At 44.0% G+C, this 13,680-nt stretch overlaps 1 protein-coding gene across 1 annotated transcript in view; it reads right to left on the bottom strand.

Annotated features, from left to right (window-relative positions):
• LOC144757082 (uncharacterized) overlaps positions 1-13,680 on the bottom strand; it is a 167,960-nt gene that overhangs the window by 66,542 nt on the left and 87,738 nt on the right. The window lies entirely within an intron of this gene.

Genomic DNA, 13,680 nt, shown 5'->3' on the forward strand with positions numbered 1-13,680 from the left:
TTAATCAAGACTGGCCATACAGAACCCCACGTCATTTCATTATGGAATGCTGTCGTCTAGTTTTAAAAGAAAACTATTTCGAGTATGACGGACAACTCTTCCTTCAAAGCCATGGAACCTCCATGGGGAGCGCCTGTGCTCCTTCGGTGGCGGGGCTATATGTGAGCCAATTGGAAGAAAAGAAGGTACTAAATACAAGCAACCCTTTCGTTTCCAGTATTTTATACTGGAAACGATACATCGATGATGTGCTTTTAATATGGGACACAAAAGAAGACCTGCACAAATTCATCGAATGGTTAAATGCAAGAGACCAATGGCTTAACTTTACCTTCACTGAAAATAAGGAAAGCATAACCTTCTTGGATCTAACAATTTTCCATGAGAACGGGAAGCTCGAAACCAAGACCTTTACGAAACCGACAGCAAAGAATAGCCTGCTGTCATACTACAGTTACCATCCGCGACCATTGCGGGATAACCTCCCCTTCAGCCAGTTTTTACGGCACAAGAGAAACTGCAGCAAAGACAGCGACTATAAGAAACAGGCAATAGAACTAAGTCAAAAATTGCAACAAAGGAACTATACACCAACGGTGATTAATAAGTGCATGAAAAGGGCAAAACATCAGCCACGTGAATGTCTCTTACAGACAAACGTGAAGGAACCAGTTAAGGATCTGGTAACGTGTGTCACTACTTTCTGCCCTTCCACCTATGGGGTACAGAAGTTAATTAGAAAGAACTGGCAAATAATTAACTCTGGACAATTTGACTGGCCAAAACCACGTTTTGCAAATCGGAGAACTAAGAACATTAAGGATGTCCTGGTCCACACACGACCTAAAACTCAAACAACCCTCAAAATTATAAGAGATGCCAGAATGCAACCTGTCTCGGGTCATTACCCATGCGGCACTTGTGGTGTGTGCAAATTTACCAGGCCGACAAAAACTTTGCAACTTACGAACACCCTGACATGGACCCAGAAAAACCACACGAACTGCAACTCCTCTCACCTTATCTACATGATCACATGCCCATGCAAACGTCAATATATAGGCATGACATGCAGACGAGTGAAGTTGCGAATCGGGGAACACCGGAGCAATGTACGCCTGAAGAAAAATAACACAAAATTATGTACACACTTTGTGGAAGCTGGCCACACTTGTGACGACCTGATCTGGACAGTCCTAGAGACACTGCAAGATAAAAATCACAACGCAGAACGGATTCTCTTTGAAAAAGAGCAGAGATGGGTGGACCGCCTTGGCACCCATATCTCTGGAATGAACGACAATATTCCATGGAGTCAGTTCAATTAAACTTTATCGTAATGTCAATGTAATAATTAATCCTCCACAACCCTAGATGTGGATTCTAACTGGGACGACAATGTAAATTAATTAATTTTTTTAATTAATTGAGTCCTGACATTGGGATTTATTGACAAATCAACCCCTCAATATATCTGACAATATTGTAGTACTCTGATGTAAAACTCTATGATAAAGAACACACGAGGGGCCATATTGAATGCAGCATGTGGCTTAAACTTGGAGTCCTACCTTTATGTCATTGCGAAATTAGAAAAAACCCAGCCACAGTGCTCCGCCTGCAACCAAGGGCAGAGTCAGCACAGGGCCCAAAACGCGGCACACGAGGGTAAGACTGAGCAAACACAAGAAGAGACGGAGTGATGCGGGTAAGTGTGGTCCCTATGACCCCCTAATCGCTGATACTATCTCTCCAGTAGAGACCCCGCAAAGCGACTCCTGCACCCTTGTGGAAGCATGAAATTTCGGCCATAAAGGTATGAGTCATTGCGCGAATACAGTAAATATATGATCGTCTTGTTAAAAAACGAATGCGCTCAATGTCTTGTGGCACATGATTATACGAACACTGACTTGTTTCTAAAAATAAATAATGTGCGCGATGTTTTTCACGTAAAAGCAGCGCACTGAGACGCCCTTGTTATAATTGCTGACAGATAATACCAGTATGAGTGTTCTGCCTCTGACTCACAGTACATTGTGTCCTCTGGCATTTGAAATCACTGAATGCAACACCAAGCAGTTAAAAAACTCACGTTGACTTTTGTTTAAAACCCATAGTGTGCACGATGCTTTTCTTACTATAGAATCTGACTAAAAAGCAGCGCATTAGGATGCCCTTACTATATGTGCTGAAAGATAATATAAATATGACTGACCTATGCATGGAATCACTACGTGCAACATCTAGCAGTTGTATATAGCTTGTCTCCTGTAACATACTTACTTTTGTTCTCTGAAAATATTTTTTCTCGCTGAAAACGTTTATGTGTTGAAAAGTGATGCGCATAAATGCACTAGTAATTCTAGTTTGTGTGTGCGTGGTTCTCTGAATCACGATGCCTAATTACCTAATCTACAGTACCACAATGTTTGGGATTGTATATGTCTCTGCTCCTATATTTCAGGTGGCAAAAAAGAAACGCTATAATTAGCGACAGGAAGCTACACTAATAGTGTGAGTACCTTATGTATGTTTTGTGTTTTTATTAGTCCTGACGAAAGCTCTACAGACCCGGCTGGGCCCAGAGAGCTGAAACATGTTGACGACGTATCCATATATATATAGATATATGGTAATCTAGTTACTCGATTACAACTATATCGCTTCTTTTTAAACAACAGTGTTCTTCTCTGGAGTTCTGGACTTTTTGGTTCCGTCCAGAGGTGTCAGGGATAACACCCGAAGACCCCGGAGTTCCACCTGTCTTGGTGCACAAACAAACAGAAACACGGGCTTCTCGATGGTGGCGTCAAAGACCAAAGGTTTATTACTGCAGGGACACAGAAGTCACAGAAACTACACATGGGCAGTATCTAGGAGCCTGTTCGATTTGTACAAAGAGGGTTGCTCCTTATATACTAAATATTGGGCTTCAGGCAAATTCTTTACATGTTACCACAGTTCTAAACATTCGTGTCTTGAACAATAAATATTTGGCGTTGCACAGGGATCGTCAACAGTATCTGATGTCAAAACATTACAAATGAGGGGTTCCCACTAGTCCATCATAATCCCATGTCGATTCTTCATTCAAGACCCGGACCGCCTCATCGTAAATTTCGTTACCTCCCCCTAATAAAGGCCCAGAAGGAAAGGAGCAGAGCCAGGTGCAGAAGATAGAAAGACAGGATAAGAAATGTTTGTGGGTCGTAAATGGGCACGGTTACCAGCTTCGGCCGCTTAATCATGATCAGGCCAACGAACACAAGAACCAGTATAGCAGGACTGGCCTCAGGCTGGGGAGGCAGTTCTTGCCGAGTCATGCTGCTACAGCGTTGCTGGCCTAAGGTGCACGTGTCACTAGCAAGGTGAATCGCCGGTTAAAGCCTACGTGTCCTTTAATGAAAAGAGGTCATTGCGTGTCCATTGACTATGTGAGGGCAAGGAATACAAAATGGCTTCCGTGTTCTAAGATGGATGCCATGGGTAACTCACAAATGTGTTGGTAACAGGAGTGCTCTTGCTCGTAGCATAGTGAAAACACCAGGATATACTAAATGGATCATTTGCGGTTCACTGATACCAAAATTATGTATTTACGACAATGTTACAAACACGAGTAAAATCGTCACGGAACCTCAGACCCTCCTTTTGCCCTTACATAGGCAATTACTCAGTCTATATCAGAGTCAGAGTCTAATTCTATGCTCATTAGGTTAGTGACATGTTGTTGTATCATCATCCTGTCTCGTGCCTTTTCTCCTAATGCAGGTGGTTTTCTGAAACAGGTTGCAGCACAGAGGCTACACAGAGCGGGACCACATTGGATAATAAGACAGCACGAGAACAGCAATACTAGGATGACACCAATGACCATCAGAACCTTCCATCCCCACGCTGATACCAGAGTCCAAAACCACTCCATGAAGGACCAGTTTCCCTTATCTACGTGTATAGAGTCGGAAATCTTATGTAGCTTAGAGATTGCTTCATAGACTGTTGGAGCATTATTTGGAATAAAGACACAGCAGCTTGATTGGATCATTCTGCATACCCCACCTCGATCTGCAAGTATTACGTCTAGAACCATACGGTTCTGCAACGTCATGAGACGATCCGCCTGAAGCTCAGCTGTTAAGTTACTAAGGGCACCAGCAGTTTCTGTAATAGTAGATTCAACTACCCGTGTTAGTTGACGAAGATTTCTACTATTGGCCATAGGCCCCCAAAACGGAAGGAAACCTTTGAAAAAGTCTCCAGCTTCTTGACCAGCGGTATCTTCCTTGCTGAAGACACCTCTTGCTACTCTGGTTTTGTGATAATCTGAAGAAGCAGTGTATGTCGGGGGTAACAATCGAGCAATATAACATGAACCTGAAAAGTCAGCAGGCAACCATGTATATGCTCTGTCCTGACAAATGAAGTAGGTACCCCTAGCAGTCAGAAAGGCAGGGGAGGAGTTAGACGGAAATACGTAAGTCTCAACGCACTCACTCCTCCCTAGCTGAGCTCTCGGATTTCTCCCATTTCCTTGCAAACAGACCTGACCTCGGTGAGGCACGACCCAAACTGAAGTGGAGCTTTTACGCTTGCTTTCTCCCAAACTAAGGCGATACTCTGTAGAGTTCCAACTCAAATACACCAGTAATTCATCTCTAGGATAAGATGGAGTATTATTGACGTCTTTAATCATATCAATAATTCCCTGGACTAAAGCTTTGTTGGCTGAGTTGTATTTAGTGGACCGTGGTGGACGCGGAGGATAGGTCTCAAGGGCATATGAAAAAATGGTCTGAAAGGCATGAAATGATCCATTATAGCTGAAAGGCAAGACTAGATAGGGAATGCCTTTATCCATAGTGTGAGGTATCAAGCCACACACCCAGCAGTCTGTAGTATTAACTATCAGTTGGTGTTGATGCAAGAGCTGTACAAATGTATTGTTAATAAATTCTGAGCGTCGAGCTTGCTCATGTTCAGGAAATGAGTGAAAGGAATGCATAGAAGAAACCGTAGAAGTAGTAGGATCAAGGGAAGGTACTGTGGTTACTGGCATAAAAATCAAATGTACACCAAAGACGATTCCACCCACCAACGTTATCAAAACAATTAAAAATGTAACTGCACATTGCATTAGAAAGCATTTGCTGTGTAGTATTCTGTACAGTCTATTTCTGCGAACATAAATTACATTTTCTCGTTGTAGCTCAGGAAGCTCCATCTTCTACGACCGTTCGCGACCACTGATGATGTGTACGTAGATGAAAATGCCTCTATCAGCCCTGGGAGTTCCCAGAACTAACAGAAAGATCGACCTTGTGTCAGACCCCCGCAGATTCAACTAGGCACACAGCCACGACCCTACGGCTACCCAGACGGCAAGGCAATTTTAAAACAAAAAGAAACAATACAAAGTATGAGCAAACTTCCTGGCTGGAGGCAATGTATAGCAGATTCAAATCTGAAAATAGGCAGTTTCCTGCTTTATTTGTCCATATTGCGAGAACGTAAGTTGTATCTCAGTTTTGCAGGAGCTGTCTGATCTGGAAACAATGTATTTTCAGCTAACGTTGCAATGTTCACGTTCGCAGATGGCAAATGTTCTTTGGGTGTGGATGACAAATGTTCAGGGTTCAAAAGAGCAGTTTCAGGAGGAGAGTCAGAATTTGGTGAATCCGTGATTAGTTCTGCATCGCTGAAAGGTATGAACCTGGGGACTTGTTCCGTTTCAGAGGCACCGATTCCTTTCTTTACCCAGTTGTCGTAAGGAAGTGGCAGAGGCACACGTTTAGCATGTGTCGTATGGACCCAATTTTTCCTTCCGGCCACACGAATAGCAGTTCTCGTTGCTAGCAGGACTTGGAATGGGCCAATGAATCTGGGCTGAAGATTTTTTGTTCTTGCAAAATTTCTGATGACCACCTGATCACCCGGTTTCAGCTGATGGCCTGGACTCTCCGGTGGCTTTGGCAATGCATCGAAAACCTGTTGGTGAATAAGACTCAATTTAGCAGTCAAGTCGAAAAGGTAATCAATTAACATTGGGTATTCCAGCTGCTTAAATTCTTTCGGTCTAGGTACCCCCCAAACATTTGCAGGACGGCCAAAAACTATTTCGTAAGGACTAAGCCCTACTCTAGAATGTACAGTTGCTCTTGTTGATAGCAAAGCCAAAGGCAATGCGTCTGGCCAGGACAAACCCGTGGATGCTTGTATCTTAGCGAGTTTCAGTTTAAGGGTGCCATTGTAACCCTCGACTAAACCCGCGGACTGGGGATGATTCGCACTATGAAATTTCTGTCTAATCCCTAGGCCGGCACACACACTCTGCATAACTTTCCCTACGAACTCACTTCCGTTGTCTGACCATACAATCCGTGGCATTCCGTATCTGGGGAAGTATTCTTTAAGAAGAATTTTGGCAGTGGATAAGGCAGTATTGTCCTTCAGTGGGTATGCTTCGATCCATCTGGAGAAAGCACAAACTACCACTAGGACGTATTTCAGATTATTGCAACGATCCATGTGAATGAAGTCTAGCTGGATCACCTCAAAGGGGCAGGAAGGAGGAGCGAAGTGACCTGCAGGTGTGGGGATTCCCTTGCCAGGATTATGCATCAAGCATACCATACAATTTCTCACCACTCTCTCTGCACACTTACTAATCCCGTCATTCTTCCAGACCGGAGCCAACATCTTACAAATCCCTTTTGAACTGATGTGCGCTGTTCCATGTGCCATCGTTACTACTGCAAGCACATACGCATCAGGCAACATCCAACGCTGTTGTTCTGACAAGTCAATCCAACACCCACTCGAGTCCAATTTACCCGTGCTCTCTCTCCATGCAAGTTTTTCCTCCTCAGTCGCCTCTTTCTGAATTTCCTCCACGCTTTCCACTGTGTTCTCACACATTCCAGACTCAGAAATCCATCTTGCAGACGTTGCAACATACATTCTACTCATCATATTTCTAGCTGTCTGTTTTGCAATCTCATCAGCAAAAGCATTCCCACGACCAACATCATCCGTGATTGCTTTATGAGCACTGCATTTCACAATCGCAACTTCAGTCGGCAAGGTTAGAGATTCCAACAAGTCATTAACTAGCTGACCATGTTGAATCTTAGTCCCATGGGACGTAATGAAACCTCTCTCTTTCCACAAACGGCCAAAACTATGGGCCACGCCGAACGCGTACTGACTATCTGTGAACACATTCACTCTCTTTCCCTTAGCTAAAACGCACGCTCTTGTTAGCGCGATCAATTCTGCAGCCTGGGCAGAATTCTGACTCACTCTTGCAGTCTCCACAATCGTACTCAAAGTTGTTACTGCATAAGCAGCAGTCACATCACCATTCTCTAATTTGAAGCAAGACCCGTCAACATACAACGTGCCATCTGGATCTGACAACGGAGTGTCTTTTAGATCGATTCGTCCTTTTGTTTCTTCCTCAGTTTTGAAACAACAGTCGTGTGGTTCGGAATCACTCGACTCTTCGCTAGTCGGCAACAGTGTTGCTGGATTCAATACATTGCATCTTTTGATCTGAATATGACTAGCTAACAGTGTCAGTTCATAACCTGATAATCTAGCACTGGTAAGGTGTTGCGTCTTGGTTCGGTTCATGAGTGTATCCACAGCATGAGGAACCATAACTACTAGCATGTTGTTCATTACTAAACCAGCAGATTGTCGAATGGAAGCTGCAGCTGCGGCTGTAGCTCTCAAGCAACTAGGCAACGCTCTAGCTACTGGATCTAATGTTGATGAAAAATACGCACAAGGGCGTTGTTTATCACCAAATTTCTGCGTCAACACACTCAATGCACAACCTTCTCTCTCGTGGACATAGAGCGTGAATGGCTTACTGTAGTCGGGTGTACCCAATACAGGTGCTGAACACAGTGCATTCCGTAACTCAGAAAAACTGTGCTGACATTCAGCAGACCATGGTACCGGACTCGGAACACCTTTCCCGGTCAAGGCTACCAATGGTTTTGCTAGAAGAGAAAAATTTGGGATCCATTGCCTACAATATGAGGTAATACCCAAAAAGGCACGTACTTCTCTCTGCGTGCTAGGAACGTTCATCTGTGTAATTGCTTTTATTCTCTCTGGGGTCAACTTCCTTCCCTCCTTTGACAAGAGATGACCTAGGTAGGTCACTTCTTGGCAGCAGTATTGCATTTTTGAAGGTGACACCTTGTGATTCAAATCTGACAAGTGATGCAATAAAGAAATCGTAGCTGTTTTGCAAGTTTCCTTGTCATCGGCAGCTACTAGAAGATCATCGACATATTGTACTAAAGCAGAACCACTAGGAAGTACGACGGAATCTAACTGGCTTTTTAATGCTTGACTGTAAATGGATGGGCTTTCACAATAACCTTGTGGAGCGCGTTTAAATCTAAAACTTCGTCCTCCTAGAGAGAAACCGAAGATATCTCTGCTTTCCTCGGCTATCGGAATGCTGAAAAAGGCATTTTTCAAGTCGACAACTGAAAACCATGCTGCTGTAGCAGGAATCAACGTTAACAATGCAGTAATGTCTGGTACCACAGGAAACTGTGGGATCACAATTTTATTAACCTCTCTAAGGTCAATTACGAACCTATATACTGGAGGCTTTGTAGGGTCAGTTCGTTTCAAAATAGGCAGTACAGGACTATTACAGACATTTCCTCTAGTCTCTTCTACAACATCTTTCTTGATCAGGTCTTGTACTATCAGTAGGAGCGCACGCTCACCTTCATTAGAGATTCTGTATTGTGGAATTCGTGGAAGTTTAACATTTGCTTTCAAAGTTACTACATATGGTGGAATTTCCAAGAGACCTACATCATTAGGACCAGTCGCCCAAAGAGTATTAGGGAGTGAACGCAGCTCTGGTGGGAGCGCATCCATCGACAAGTACATCGGGGAGATTATTCTTTTACCCAACGTAAGCTGTACTCCTGCTGGAGAACAGTACAATGTCGCGTACAGGCGTTTTAACAAGTCTAAACCAAGCAGATTTTCGTTACAGCCTGTCGTCAAAATCAGGGGTGCTTTCAATTGACGTGGTCCAACAGAAATAGACAAAGGACCAGAAACAGGGTTGTGAACAGGGGCGCCCGAAAAACCTACTGAAACGTTTGTTGAGCCAGACAAAGGTGCGCCAGGGAGTTTCGCATGTATGATAGAACTTTTTGCTGCACCAGTATCCAACAGAAACGGTTCGACTATACCTGATGTTGCTACTGCGACATAAGGCCCACTCTGATCTACTGGAACTGATACTACTCCCTCTCTTTGTCCATGGCTGTCCTAGTACTCACTTTGCTGAACTTCCTCACTAGCTTCATAATAGTCTTCGACATGATACTGTGGAGACCTATTCTGTTGGGCAGATTGTCCATTTCGCTGGTCGAAATAATTAGAGGGGCGATCACTCGTCTGCGGAGGCATAGCACCTCGTCCTCGACCTCTAGAGTTTTGCATAGGACTACCACGACCTCCCTGAGCTGCCGCAGCATTATTTTGCGTTCGAACTGGACATTCACTTTTGTAATGACCTTCCTTTTTGCAATAAGCACATTGATTCCATTGGTATTGTGGCCTTTGAAAATTATAATCCGTTCTTTGATATGACCCTTGCTGCATATTAGTTTGATTCATGCGAGGCGGATAAGCTTGCTGTAAAAGTACTTTAGTTTTTAAATCTTTCGTCTTTTTATCTGATTTTTCCTTCTCTTCTGTATCCCTATTTTCATAGTACTGAGCAGTCGCAAGTATTTGCGCAGTCGTAGAGACAGCCCACGCACTTTCAGAATTCTTTAATTTACCACTAAGTTCTGGCAACAGATTGTGCACAAATTTATCAACAAATAATCTCTGGCCTCCTTCTGTGCTCATATCCTGACCACTATGATCCACGAAAGTCTCTTCGAATCTTGTGAAAAAGTCGGAGACGCTTTCGTCTTTCTTTTGTTTGCACGCGGACAATTTGTCCCAGTTAACGCGCAATGCTGGCATCAAGGTTTTCATTAAATCGATTATTCTACCAGGCAAATTAGCAATTAAAGGTTCAGGTTTGGAACCACCTATTTGTTGACCATCCGCTGCAATTATAGCTGCCCAGTCACCACCTAGGGCAACTGGATGATTCTCTTTACGAATTTTAGCCCAAATTGGTTGCGGTACTACATTACCAAATAGCAGATCTATGTCAGCAAGATTCAATACACAAGCGTCAACTGTTTGAGCCAACTCTTTGTAGTACCCTGCAGGATTTTTACGCGGATCTGGCAAGGCCTGTTTCACTGCTAATACTTCAGCTCGCTTCCATGGAATATGTATCCATACTCTCTGGAATTGGGCCGGAGCGGCTGCAATACCAAGGTTTGCATTAGCTTGCACAGCTTCACGCCAAATTGGTGGAACCTCTCTCATTGGATATTGACGATTTCGTTTCGTACTACGTTTCTCTAATTCTCTCGGTGAACGAAGGGATGGGTCATTCCTATAACTTAAAATCAGTTCCATCGCTTCTTTTATATTTTGTCCAACTATCATACCTGCAGCAAACTCTTTCTGAACATTAATTAATTCTCCTAGATTTGATTCAGGGTCATCCTCTTCCAATTCCTCACGTAGAAGGAAACACATTTCATCGAACACATATCGTTGTGTCGGTTCGTTCCATTGCATAAATGTATCTAATACATTTTGTACATTATATCTTCCAACTTTCGAAACCCATCTAAGAGCAGTGGAATCTAGTATTCCTTTTTCTTCAGTACTGGGAAGCTGACTACGTCTCTGTACAGAGTCAGAGGTAGGAGTCTTAATCAGAGTTTTATAGAAGGGAGATAGAATATTAGAGACAGAATCAGTGATTCTTCGACGAACAGAAAGCGGAGTCATAATATTAACAGAGGCAGTGAATAGAGTAGCAGTTGGAACAGATAGATCAGGAACAGTAGGAGTAGCAGGAAAAATAGCTTGTGAAGTAGCAGGTGTGAGCGACACAGGCATAGGTAAAGAAGCCGGCAACCCTAGAAGAGGGGTTGTCGAAGGAACATTAATATTGACCATAGGAGGTACAGGAACTTGATTCAGAGGAGCGGGAACAGGGACACCAGGTTGTCCAGCAACCGGTAATTGAACATTCGGTATAGGTGGAGCCGTAGCACCCTGTGCATACGGTGGGGGTGATCGTAACAAGTAAGACAACAGGGGATCCTTTTCAGGGTCCTCTACTATCTTAGCCGTACTCGATGGCAAAGCAGGATAGCACTTGTCTATCGCTAAATTACGCTCTCTATCGGCCACCTCCATCGCTTTCTCAGACTCGTTGAGTTGCAGCTGTCTAGCAGACTGTTCTAAAGTCAACTCTTGCTCTTTCTGTTCTTTCTTCAACTTTTTAATTTCTCTCTGTTTAGATTCTTTTCGCCAATAACGGAAAGAATCAAACATTGCCGGCCGGGCTTTCTTCTTAAACAACCTTCTTTCTAGATTATCGAGAACTTCAGGTTCAAAACTACCATGTAGTGGCCAACTAAGGACACCATCTTTCCCTGTGTAGTGGATCCATATCTCGTTATAAGAGATAGGGCCCACACCAAACTTGCAATAAAGATCATAAAGGGGAGTTCCAATCGGAGGAACCAAACACGAGTCCTCCAACTGGGAATCACTGTTGCAACTAAAACAAGACAACATACAATTTTTCCGACTTACCATTTTATAATCCGGAACACAAAACAAACAAGACACAAACAGAAAAGATGCGCACTCGAACCAAGAACTTAGGCCTACCAGAACTGACAAATGTATCGATACCTGAACTGAACAGAATGATTATCGTAACCAGAATAACCAGTGATAACCTTACAGAACTGAACTGAACTGAGAACTAAAAGGATTATCCAAATAGGAGCAACCCTTACAAAACCAACTAGCAACCACTGAATACTTAACTGAGGCACTGAAGACGTCACCAAGGAGAAACCCGTCACGTTTCGCCGTACTGAGGACTGCACCTCGGGTCCAAGACAGGGCGACGGTCAAGGCAACGGACCACTGCAGCCGTCTGAACGGGAACCCTCGTGGAAGAGAACGTCGGGGCCACTTTTGCGATATGCCGGGATCGATGAAGTGGGGCGCCTCCCTCTGAAATCTTCACACGAAGCTCCTCGAACTCTTCAGGCTTTTGGACCGGTACCGAATGACGTCGCCCCACGTTGGGCGCCAATTGGAGTTCTGGACTTTTTGGTTCCGTCCAGAGGTGTCAGGGATAACACCCGAAGACCCCGGAGTTCCACCTGTCTTGGTGCACAAACAAACAGAAACACGGGCTTCTCGATGGTGGCGTCAAAGACCAAAGGTTTATTACTGCAGGGACACAGAAGTCACAGAAACTACACATGGGCAGTATCTAGGAGCCTGTTCGATTTGTACAAAGAGGGTTGCTCCTTATATACTAAATATTGGGCTTCAGGCAAATTCTTTACATGTTACCACAGTTCTAAACATTCGTGTCTTGAACAATAAATATTTGGCGTTGCACAGGGATCGTCAACAGTATCTGATGTCAAAACATTACAAATGAGGGGTTCCCACTAGTCCATCATAATCCCATGTCGATTCTTCATTCAAGACCCGGACCGCCTCATCGTAAATTTCGTTACCTCCCCCTAATAAAGGCCCAGAAGGAAAGGAGCAGAGCCAGGTGCAGAAGATAGAAAGACAGGATAAGAAATGTTTGTGGGTCGTAAATGGGCACGGTTACCAGCTTCGGCCGCTTAATCATGATCAGGCCAACGAACACAAGAACCAGTATAGCAGGACTGGCCTCAGGCTGGGGAGGCAGTTCTTGCCGAGTCATGCTGCTACAGCTTTGCTGGCCTAAGGTGCACGTGTCACTAGCAAGGTGAATCGCCGGTTAAAGCCTACGTGTCCTTTAATGAAAAGAGGTCATTGCGTGTCCATTGACTATGTGAGGGCAAGGAATACAAAATGGCTTCCGTGTTCTAAGATGGATGCCATGGGTAACTCACAAATGTGTTGGTAACAGGAGTGCTCTTGCTCGTAGCATAGCGAAAACACCAGGATATACTAAATGGATCATTTGCGGTTCACTGATACCAAAATTATGTATTTACGACAATGTTACAAACACGAGTAAAATCGTCACGGAACCTCATCTCCCTTTCCATTAAAATTATTTGGGAGATCCACTGCTTTTATATTTTCTACACCCTCCCCAGTATTTCTGGACCCTTCTATTTTGAACCAGAGGTAGCCTCGGGTGAGGCAGGCATACCACACTTTTTGACTACCCTATGAATATGCCATGACACCTGATGGGGCGGAAAAACAAATATACTGCATCGTAAAATCAGGTTGCCTATGAGGGTTGTCAATTTCGAACCAATGGTTCTGTAGACACTAGTGTCCATTCCAAACCTTCATTTGATTAACTGTGGATCTGATCAGGGGAACTGAATGGACCAATTATCCTCCTCCCTCTCTTTTTGATTGAAGTGCCGCTGGAGGAGCCTGGGGCCAACGAAGAGTGCTGCGATGAACTAAGTCATCGCGCTATTATTAGTCAAAAAAACAACTTTGATGATTGGGGACACGGAAGCTGCAATGCGAACTAAGATGGACTCCGCCAGTGTTCCCTGA

The sequence above is a fragment of the Lissotriton helveticus genome, chromosome 1_1 (genome assembly GCF_964261635.1).
Source record: "Lissotriton helveticus chromosome 1_1, aLisHel1.1, whole genome shotgun sequence".
Lineage (NCBI taxonomy): Eukaryota > Metazoa > Chordata > Amphibia > Caudata > Salamandridae > Lissotriton > Lissotriton helveticus.